Source organism: Orcinus orca, chromosome 4, assembly GCF_937001465.1.
Source record: "Orcinus orca chromosome 4, mOrcOrc1.1, whole genome shotgun sequence".
In the NCBI taxonomy this organism is placed as follows: domain Eukaryota; kingdom Metazoa; phylum Chordata; class Mammalia; order Artiodactyla; family Delphinidae; genus Orcinus; species Orcinus orca.
In genome coordinates, this window is record NC_064562.1 from 136,446,268 (window position 1) to 136,458,529 (window position 12,262).

The 12,262-nt window shown below is 36.6% G+C and overlaps 1 protein-coding gene across 3 annotated transcripts in view; it reads left to right on the forward strand.

Annotated features, from left to right (window-relative positions):
* SPATA5 (spermatogenesis associated 5) overlaps positions 1-12,262 on the forward strand; it is a 351,881-nt gene that overhangs the window by 209,169 nt on the left and 130,450 nt on the right. The window lies entirely within an intron of this gene.

Consider the following 12,262-nt stretch of genomic DNA (forward strand, 5'->3'; position numbering starts at 1 on the left):
TGTTGCTTATTAGGTTCTTGGAAAAATGGTTTATTAGATGAAAAAAATAAAGTTGGGCCCCTACTTTACATCATATACTATATATGAACTGCAGAGAGAACAAAGACCAACCTAAAAGTAATAGGTAAAACTATAGAGCTAATAAAAGAAAATGTCAGAGAATATTTTTGTGACCTTGGTATGTGAGAGAACTTAAACCCTTTCCTAAAAGCACAGGCTATCAAGGATAAATTGGTAGCTTTACAATGTCAAAACTAAGCATTTGTGTTCAGTGAATTATAGGGTAAAACAAAACTAACATTGAAGTGACAGGTTGGAAGAAGATACCTGCAACGTCAAAGACTGAAAAGAGATAAATATGTGGAGTACATGAGAAATGCTTGCAAATTCAAGAATAAGAAGAGGAAACATATATTGGGTTGGCTGAAAAGTTTGTTTGGGGTTTTCCATAACATCGAACTTTTTGGCCAACCCAATATATACATACAAAGGTTATTACTAGGCAATTCATAGAAGGAGGTTCCTGAACAACTAAGTGTTTGAAGAGAGATGTTTAACCTTATAAGTAATTAGAGAAATGCTAATTAATATAACAGTAACATACCACTTCACACCCATCTGAGTGAGAAGAGATTTTTGAAAAATCAGTAGGTAAATCAAATCAAATCAAAATGTAGGTGAAAATTTGGGGTAGTGGGGACACTTAATAACTAATGGTGGGCATCTAGACTGCTGTAACCAGTCTGAAGAGAAATCTCTTAACAATCCTTAGTAAAAGTATACATACAGGGCTTCCCTGGTGGCACAGTGGTTGAGAGTCCACCTGCCAATGCAGGGGACACAGGTTCGTGCCCCGGTCCAGGAAGATCCCACATGCCGTGGAGCGGCTGGGCCGGAGAGACATGGCCGCTGAACCTGCGCATCTGGAGCCTGTGCTCTGCAAAGGGAGAGGCCACAACAGTCAGAGGCCCATGTACCACCAAAAAAAAAAAAAAAAAGTATACATACAATTTTTCACCCAGTAGTCCCATTTTTTTTTAATATAACATCTTTATTGGAGTATAATTGCTTTACAATGTTGTGTTAGTTTCTGCTGTATAACAAAGTGAATCAGCTATACGTATACATATATCCCCATATCTCCTCCCTCTTGCATCTCCCTCCCACCCTCCCTATCCCACCCCTCTAGCTGGTCACAAAGCACCGAGCTGATAGTAGTCCCATTTTTGTGTACCTATTCCAGTATAACACAGCTCAGGTCTATAACGGGGTATATTGCAGACATTGTTTATCACAGAATTGTTTCTGGTGGTTTAGAGTTGAGGACAACTTAAGGGTCTATCACTAGGGGAATGGTTAAGTAAATATGATGGATGCATCCTATAGAACACTGTAGCAGTCAGAAAGAGTAAAATAACTATATTGGCAATGCCCTCCAGCCCAAGACCCCCAGGAACATACCCCTGTAGTAGAAACAAAATGGATTTATTATTCATCATAGGGTGTGGGTAACACACACTAGAACTGTGAGGCTTCTCAGCAAGAGAATGTTTGGAAGGATTTACAAGATTCAAGCTCATGTTAGATGATTTGAGAGAGGGTTAAAGTGAGACTTTTCTTTGGCTTGGACACTGTCAGGAAGTAGAAGCAATTCTATGATTGGTTATCTTAATTAAATCTTATCCATAGGAAAGGAAGACTAGAATGAGGCAAAGCTATAATTGACAAGGAAGCTGTGGTCACTCTTACTAGCCAGGAGAGGGAATGTGTGGTTGTTTGTGTGGCTTGGACAACGTTCATGTGTCTGTGTTCAAACATGATTATGCAGTTGGTCTTGTGTTTGTCTTGATCCATTATGGTCACAGAGTGGCCTTGTGTGATGCTGATGTTCTGTGAAATTGTTTATGTTCAACAGAACACAAGTATTAGGCTCGTAATAACACAAAGGCCTTGCTGATAATACCAAACCCTGATGTGCTTTTCTCTTTCACAGTACAGCAACAACTTGAAGAGAACTTAAAACATGATATAGATTGTTAAAAAGGGCTTACAACAAGATCTATAGCATTAAACACATAAGTAAAACAAGAGTATGTATTATTCAAGGATGAAAACACACACACACACACACACACACGGTTCTATACCAAATGCATAGGTTCTCATCTTTAGTGAGGGTAGAGGGAAAGGGCCAGTAGCCAATACTGGGGGTGAACAATATTGGGGGGTGAAAGGAAATTATTAAATAACAGAGGAGTCTCCTGAGGACCATTGTGATAATATGCTATGGATTGAGGATTATAATAATTAAGTTCTCAACAGCTGAGATCTAAAGGGCAGTCTATACATTAGCAGAAACATGTTAAGGGAAAGAGTAGGAGCCTGTGGCCCAGCTTCATATTTGCATTTACCGCCCTTGCCTTGTGGGAGGTGAGGGAGGCCTTCTTTAAGCTTTTCCTAAATCTCTTCCATTTCCCCCAGCGGGAATGAGCTATTGTAACGATAGCATGTTGATGCTTGTTGAAATAAAACATGCCCACTAGTGTAAAATGAGAGCATTAATATTTCATGTGAGAACTTGATTTAACTATAAACATATCCAAAAGCTTTGAAAGTAAAAACAACAACAAAACAAAAACAATGAAACACCCAACTCATATTAGCTGCAGAGAAAGCTACTTGATTACGTTGGTAAATAAAAGGTAAAAGAAAGGTAAAGGTAGAAGGTTTAAAAACAATCTTTTACATAGGTAAAAGATTTCTCCGTAAACCTTAAAATTAATGCCTGTAATCATGTTATTATGTCATAATTTACTTTCTAACTATAGAAAAGAGCTTGTACTTTTAAGAAACAAAGACTTCCTATCCCCACGCCTGGCATCTTATCAGTGATTCTTTAAACGTAAATGTCCTAGCGTCTCGAGTGAATTGACTTCAATTTCTATAATACATATTTAGAGGCAGTATTAATAGGTATTAAGATAATAGATTCTTTAACTTAGGAAAGAAAAACTTAATTTTTATTTTGACACTTTTCTGCTCAACTCTTAAGTGAACGTGTAGGTCTCTGTCTCCTGGGGTCCTCATTATGCTTTTCTTTGCCCTTTCCAGTGTTTCCATCACATTGGGCCCCCTGGCTTCACAGGCGTTAGCAAGATAAGGCTAGTGCACCTATGAAGGGCAATCTGCCTCTCTGTTATGTCTTACTGTTAGTTCTTATTCTTCATTGACTATGTTTTGGAAAAGATATCTTGGTGTTTTTTGAAACATTCTTTATTTACATCACTTTCTGGACAGGCAGGTGGAAAAGTATCCTGTGATAATTCTTATGTCATCAAATCTTGTTTTGTAATCTCTATAATTACTTGAACCTTCATTAACGTTGTAGGAACAAATATAGAACTTTTTTATAAGCATTCAAAACCCTGAAATTAGTTTTTAAGGATAATTACTCTTTATTACACTCTCTATAAATCCATGGCAGATCCCTAGATCTCTTTTATGTCCACTGATAAATATAATGAATTTTGATTTAAGAAGCAAACATACCTACATTCACATTCTTGAACAATACCCCAGTTGAATTACTCTGGAATTTTGCTTATGAAAATACCATATAAGCTATTAAATCCCTGTATTGTATAAGACCACCGTTTTCTTTTCTTTTTTTTTTTAAAGAATTGGTCTGTAGCAAACTAAAATTTTTTAAATTAACTAATCAATTAATTTTTATTTTGGCTGCACTGGGTCTTCGTTGCAGCACACGGGCTTCTCTAGTTGCAGTGCGCAGGCTTAGTTGTGGTATGTGGGATCTTAGTTCCCCAACCAGCGATCGAACCCGTGCCCCCTGATTTGGGAGCACGGAGTCTTAACCACTGGACCACCAGGGAAGTCCCTAGACCATGTTTTCTGGAGAGAGGTAACATTGTTTCTATAGAACTTATTCAGACTTCTGCATTTGATCTCTTGAAATGTCTGTTTCATCTCTAAAAATATTTAGCAAACTCCACATTTGTTTTATGTAGATAGGATTATGAAGGAACTGTGTTCTCAAAAATTGTACATAAATTGTCCAAATTCACATTTTGCTGTAAAACAGTATTAAGAATGATATAGCTCACAGTCTCTTTTAAACCCATAATGTGGCCAACATACTATGTTTGCAATAAAGAATACTAGAAAAATAATACTACTGTAAGCATACAGAATAGTCTTTAATTCTACATGGCCCGTGCTTCTGTTAGTACCTGCAGATAGGCTTCCCACAGCTGCATTGGTCCATTCCAGATTCTGAAACTCATTTACACTAAAATGAGTGAAAAATTCTTGATCTGCCTTTGATCTTATGAAATAGAGGGAGCTAATGGACAGTAGTACAATATTATTCCCCACCTTCCCCCCAACCAGTTTTCCTTCCTAGACGTATTTATGTTTTCTATATCCCCTACACCCTTGGGCCCAAGACTATAAAACATAGTAAGAAGCCGAAAAGAATACCTTTAGAGGAACTTTTTTCAAGTTAGTGTACCTAAGCGGACTAGGACCTTAAGCAGTTTTTCCTACAGATGCTAGCAATCTGGAAGGAGTAAAATGAGAACAGACAGGTTGCTTCCTCACCTAAATAACTGAGTGTGTTTTTTTGCAAACTCATTAAGTTGTCAATTCACACACATTTTAAGTAAGATTGTACTTAGTATCTCCATATCAGGAATGGAACTTGACACAAGTTTCCATATATGCACCCACACATAATAAATGTCAGCCTCTTGGCAACTGCTATAAGAATTAGTGCTTATAGCATTGGACATTCTGTTAAAATCATTAATTTGAAATAGTGTTCTTTACAGGGGAATTTTATCAGAAAGGATAAAGTGTCTTAAGCATGTGATTCCAAAGGGAAGGGAAAGCTAATACAGAACTTAGTAGCATCACATTGATTTAGCTATTTTACAGGTACAGTTTGGAGCTAAAGTGATTTTTAGCCTCTTTAGTGATTTAAGTCTAACCACTGTGGTGGTAGGAGACAGATTTCATATTTACAGAGGTTCATATGTGGTACATTTGGCTTTAAAAGTAATTGTGGTTGGCACTGTAGTAGGAAGCCATCTAGGGCACTGCTGACTTCTAATACACAGTGTTTCTGGTAGGCATGGGCCAGAATTTGATTTGTTTTTTGAGGAGAGGATTATATATCTATTTAGGCAAGGTCATTTCTTAATTTTGGCATTCATACTAGAATTCTCTATTCTGGTTCTTATGTTTTTGCACATTATAGACAAGTAGTAAATCTCAAACAGAGAAATTCCTGAGAATACAGGTGTTTAAAATCTGAAATCAGTTTACCTTAAAACATTTCAATGCTTTGAAGGAGAAAAGGATATTGTTTTAATTCCCCCTTTGCAAAGAAGTTTTGACTGCCTTTTTGAAATGTGTTTTATTACCTGATATACCAGGGGTGTTTGGTTGGTATTCTTTTTGTTCTTAAGTCTCAGTATTTGTTTTCCTTTAAAACAAGGGTCAGCAAACTTTTTCTGCAAAGGCCCAGAGAGTAAATATTTTAAGCTATGTAGGCTACATATGGTGTCTGTTGCATCTCCCCCAACTCCACTGTCCTCTTCCCCTTCTCTCTCCTCATCCTCTGTTTTTTCCAACCTTCTAAAAATGTAGAAACATTCTAACCTTGAGTAGCCTACAAAAACAGATTTGACCCCCTGGCTGTTTTAAGTGAGACCTTAATTCTAGACTCAGTTCTGCCCCAAACTCACTTGTGCTTATAGGCAGTTGGTATGATTGGCTTCTTTCACCCGTTTATGAAAATAACTTAATAGTCTCTTCCAGCTTGCAGAATCTGTGAAATACCTATACACTTGCTTTTATTTTGTCATTTTAGATATACAGTTTAATTATCGCAGAAAAAGTTTGATTGTGCTTCAGTTAAATTCCATAATGCCTAGATTAGAATTATCTAGAGCCAAGTCATCTGGCATGTGAACTCAGTGTCAGAAAGCCTGAATTTGAGTCCTTCCGCCCCCCGCCCCCGCACCCCACGCCAATTGTTAGACTCTTATGGTCTCAAGCAAGCCACCAAACCACTCTGACTTTCAATTTCCTCTTCATCAAATTGAGGAAATGACACCAATTCTTCCTACCTCTTAAAATTGCTTAATTTTCTAATTGAAATGTAGATACTGAAAATGCTTTGTAAACTACAAAACATAAAATCGTCATTATACATCATTCTTTTAAGCTATGTGCTTTTATAACTGAATTTCCCTTTATAAATTTTATTATAGGAAAAATATATATATATATATTTTTTTTTACTTAAAACTACTAGCTTAAATAACATTAGCCAATAGGGGCAATAAATTCTTCTTAGTTTAACATCTGGAAGATAGTAGGTGACCAATGACTAGTTAGTCAAGGCAGCAGTAGCTTTTTCCAACCAGAACTTATACCTAGATTTTGAATACACTGTTTCTTTTCCAATGGTATCAAGTGCTCTCTAGAGTATGGATAACTCAGTTCTTAATATAGTGCCTTGCACATAGTAGCCACTCAAATATTTGCTGACTTTCTCTAGGACCTTAGTCCACAAAGACATCAGATGTTCCTATTTCCCTTTCATCTGTAAATAATTACATTTTTATACTTAGAATATAAAACTGTTGGCTTTCCTTCTTTCATAGTTGTTGTTAAAGAAATTTTCCACTGATGTCTGCTCCATTCCCTCTATTCCTTTTCTTTTTTTCCTTCTTCCGTGACATGGAGAATGAAAGTCTCCATTCCCTGAGACTGGACAGGTTTTGTCCAATTAAAAGGTAGTTAATTCCCAGTTGACTTTTTTTCTTAACCCCCTCCCATCAATTATGTCCATCAAAAGCCTCTTTAAACCAATTTTCATGTAATAAAAGCTATGCCTTCGTTAACGGAAGTTGCTCTGGGTGGGGGCAGGTAGGAAGGAAACTCCCTAGAAATCTGAGATGAATTTCTCAGATTTATTTGGTTTTGTGTTATATACAACCTAAAGTACTGCACAAAATACCCTAGTGCAATACTCCCCAAATCCGGCTGTACATCAGAATCACCAGAGGGACTTTGAAAAACCAAGGATTTCCAGGCCCTGTCGCAGACTTACTGAATTAGAGTCTTCGAGAGGGTCATGCCTAGGAATCCATATTTTTAAAAAGATCCAGCCAGGTTTGAAAACCAGTGGAGTAGTTACTGCTGTGGTCTGTAGGGTAAGACAGATGTGAGTTTAAATTCTGGCTATGTGATTTACTTCCTATATGAATTTGAGCAAATCATTTAACCTCTCTCCAAAAAAGTAAACATAATAATAAAATTATATTGCATAGATGTTTTCAAGGATTACATGAGATAATTTAGCATTTATGTGCTTGGCATGGAACACTCAGTAAATCGTTTATCATTGTATATGACTGTATTATTATTTTTCTGACAAATACTGTATTCCTTAGGAAAAAAGTTTAAACTGAATTTAAATTTTGAATATAATCTTATTTAAATAGGATTTGAATTCGAAATTTATTTCATGACAGTCCCAAATTAAATTAGTTATGCCACATGTGACTTTTCAGCATCTCATTAATAGAAATATATATTCACTCTGTAGTTTTCTTAGGAAAACTTGGTACTTCTTACAGCAGTAGTATGTACATGTTGCTAATAGGCCAAGGGGACAGTCATGTCTATTTGGTAGAAACTATTTAGAATTAAACTAAATGCAGTAAAAGAAAAATTGAAAAGAAAGGATACAAAAGTATTCTGTGTTCACTGCTTGATTTCCATTAGGCCCAACCTGATTTTTTTTTTTTTTAAGACCAAAGCCACAATTGAGTCTGGGGTGCTAGTGCATACAAGAATATGATATATGCATGGTAATTGTAGCAAATGTTTAGTGTTCTTTAAAAATATGATTTCAAATACTATACCAGAAAGAAAGAAATGATATCAGCCTTTTATATGTGCTAAAATAAGTATCTATATAGGCTGCTATGGTTTTTAACATCCTAAATATTATGAGATCCTTTAAAAATACTTATCCTTCATGTTTGTTTATATGTAAGAAAATAAGTCTTATCATGAAACGTAAGAGTGCTTCATGCTCCACTCGTCATATCATGCTAAGTATTGTCTTACTATTTTAAAAAATTATTTGCCCAATAGTTTGGATGTGTTCTATGAAACACTGAACTGCTATCACAGTTATGTATTACTGGGACTATCCCTTTCGGTAAGGTCTAGGGTAGCCATTTCTAAAGTGAAAATGAGCAGTGAAAAATCATCATTAAAAATAGCCAATTATGTTGGTTCTTTGGTTACAATGAAATTCCCAGGGGTAGCCGTATAAATTATAGCCTTGTACTGGTAAGTTGAATTTGGCCAAGTCATAGCTCTAGTTTGTAGCAGAGTCAATCTTAAAACTCAGGTCTCCTAACTCCCCTCGGAAACTAGCCCTTTATTCAGTAGATAAGGCTAGACTAAGCCAATTTGGTCCTCACCCCTTCCCAACATCCCCAAGATGGATTGTTAGAGAGTATTTACTGAGACCAAATGTCTGAAGAATTAGAGTAATATTAGGAGTAATAGTTAACCTTTATTCAGGTACTGAATTGGTGCTTTACCTGCTTTCATTTAATTTTTATTCTATCACCCTATGAGATATATATTGTTATGTCCATTATAGAGTTTACTATCTACCTAGTATTCATAATTTCATATCAAACCCAGCCATAATATTAACTATTATTAGAATAGCTACTGTAGGACCTTATTTCTGACACTGTCCTTTACTTTCTCTTTTCATATTATTTTATATATTTATGAGAGTATGGGTGTGAATATTCACATTTTGAACATGTAGCACCTGACACCAAACAGGTTGAAATAACATCGAAATTCACACAAACTGAGGTTTGAACTCAGATCTGATTCCAAATTTCATTCTTGTTCCACAACTTTATTTTACTTCTTCAACACTATATTCACAACTCTTATTAAAGTAAGATTGGTTTTATTTGGGAAACAGGGAGGGCATATCAGAGCAAACATCTTTATTCTTAAACCAGGGGTTCTTACCATATGTATGCTTTAATTTTCTAAGATAAAAACGTTTTTCTGTTCCATTGTTATCAAACTGTAGAAAATCAGTTTACTGCCACAATATACAAGGACTTTAAAAGTTACTTAGAGGGTAGAAGTGTTGTGGCCTCTCTGTGAATTGTCAGAGATCTTCTCCAGGTACGTTTCATGGGCACTTTCATTAGGTGAACTCGGAACATAGATATTTGTGGAAAGTATCATAGTGTCATGCATGTTATTATTTTCTTTTGGAAGCTAGACAAACTTGCAAGAGTATATCATTCAAAATGCTAAACTTTGGATCTTCTGTAGCTAATCTGATTAAACATTCAAAGTTACAAATTTGTGATGAGTATAATGCCAAAATTTGCATAGGTTTTAGTAATTAATAGCACAATTGTCTAGGAATCCTGGTATAAGGATTATTTTGGAGACAGATCATTCATCCATTTCTATTTTAGTTTACAGCCGACAGTAGTATGATTGATACTGGTACTGTATTGATTCATCTTGATGGATATTGTGACTCCAGAATAATTAACATAAGCAATGGAGAAGTTGAATAAAAATTATTAAAAATGGAAGGTTTACTTCTCCAAGATAGTGGCTTTTCAGTTTTTCATTATTGTGTTCTGCCTTAAGTAGCTTTTAGAGTTTAGTAAATAGCTATAACCTATTCCAGTAGAGTTGGTAGACCTGTCAAAACTGGATGCCTTCTTTTTCTTTTTATTGGTGTATAGTTGCTTTACAATGTTGTGTTAGTTTCTGCTGTACAGTGAAGTGAATCAGATATATGTATACATATATCCCCTCCTTCTTGGACCTCGCCCCCCCTCCATCCCACCCATTTAGGTCACCAAAGAGCACCCTGTGCTCTTTGTGCTATACATCAGGTTCCCACTAGCTATCTCTTTTACACATGGTAGTGTATTTATGTCAAACCTAGTCTCCCAGTTCATCCCACCGTGCCCTTGCCCCTCTGTGTTCACATATCCATTCTCTATGTCTACGTCTCTATTCTGGCCCAGCAAATAGGTTCATCTGTACCATTTTTCTAGATTCCACATATATGCATTAATATACAATATTTATTTATTTTCCTCTTTCTGACTTACTTCACTCTGTATGACAGACTCTAGGTCCAACCACATTTCTACAAATGACCAGATTTCATTTCTTTTTGTGGCTGAGTAATATTCCATTATATATATGTACCACATATTCTTTATCCATTCATCTGTTGATGGGCATCTAGGTTGCTACCATGACCTGGCTACTGTAAATAGTGCTTCAGTGAACATTGGGATGCATGTGTCTTTTTGAATTCTGGTTCTCTCTAGGTATATGCCCAGCAGTGGGATTGCTGGGTCATATGGTAGTTCTATTTTTAGTTTCTTGAGGAACCTCCATACTGTTCTCCATAGTGGGTATACCAATTTACATTCCCACCAACAGTGTAGGAGGGTTCCCTTTTCTTTGTACCCTCTCCAGCATTTATTGTTTGTAGATTTTTTGATGATGGCCATTCTGACCGGTGTGAGGTGATACCTCACTGTACTTTTGATTTGCATTTCTCTAATGATTAGTGATGTTGAGCATACTTTCCTGTGTTTGTTGGCAATCTGTATATCTTCTTTGGAGAAATGTCTATTTAGGTCTTCTGCCCATTTTTTGATTGGGTTGTCTGTTTTTTTGATATTGAGCTGCATGAGCTGTTTGTATATTTTGGAGATTAATCCTCTGTTCGTTGCTTCATTTGCAAATATTTTCTCCCATTCTGTGGGTTGTCTTTTCATCTTGTTCATGGTTTCCTTTGCTGTGCAAAAGCTTTTAAGTTTAATTAGGTACCATTTGCTTATTTTTGTTTTTATTTTCATTACTCTAGGAGGTAGGTCATAAAAGATCTTGCTGTATTTTTCCTATGTTTTCCTCTAAGAGTTTTATAGTGTCCAGTCTTACATTTAGGTCTTTAATCCATTTTGAGTTTACTTTTGTGTATGGTGTTAGGTAGTGTTCTAATTTCGTACTTTTACATGTAGTTGTCCAGTTTTCCCAGCATCAGTTATTGAAGAGGCTGTCTGTTCTACATTATATATTCTTGTCTCCTTTGTCATAGATTAGGTGACCATAGGTGGGTGGGTTTATGTCTGGGCTTTCTATCCTGTACCATTGATCTATATTTCTGTTTTTGTGCCAGTACCATACTGTCTTGATTACTGTAGCTTTGTAGCATAGTCTGAAGTTGGGGAGCCTGATTCCTCCAGCTCCATTTTTCTTTCTCAAGATTGCTTTTGTTATTTGGGGTCTTTTGTATTTCCATACAAATTGTAAAACTTTTTGTTCTAATTCTGTGAAAAATGCCAGTGGTAATTTGATAGGGATTGCATCGAACCTGTTGATTGCTTTGGGTAGTATTGTCATTTTCACAATATTGATTCTTCTGATCCAGGAGCATAGTATATCTCTCCATCTGTTTGTGTCATCTTTGATTTCTTTCATCAGTGTTTTATAGGTTTTTTTAAAATTATTTATTTATTTATTTTTGGCTGAGTTGGGTCTTCGTTGCTGTGTGCAGGCTTTCTCTAGTTGCAGTGAGCGGGGGCTTCTCTGCATTTACTATAGATGTCTGCTACCTCTTTCCTCAGTGTATGCTGACCATTATCCCCTTGATAGGTATGGCTGATGTGGTGACCAGAGCCTGCACTGGCTATTGAGCAGGGCCTCCCCTTTGCTCTGTGGTTGTCACTGCCCTGTCAGAGGTGGGGTCTGCTCTGTAGTTGTTGGAGTTGAGGCCCCCAGATCTGTTTCTGAGCTGTGTTTCTGATCTGTGGTGCAAGGTAGGTGGGATTGGAGAACTCCCACTGGGAGAGAAGCAACTGACTATTGCTCCTCTGGAGTTGTTGCCCTAACAACTGTTATGTGAGCTCTCAGATTACACTGTTGTTGGCACTGCTCTCGGCCCCACCCGAACCAGGGGTATGCCAATAGTTAGCCCTGGTGTCTCTCAGTTGTTTTTGTTTTTAATTAATTAATTTATTTATTTTTGGCTGCGTTGGGTCTTCGTGGCTGCACGTGGGCTTTCTCTAGTTGCGGCAAGTGACGGCTGCTCTTCATTGTGGTGTGCAGGCTTCTCATTGCAGTGGCTTCTTCTGTTGCA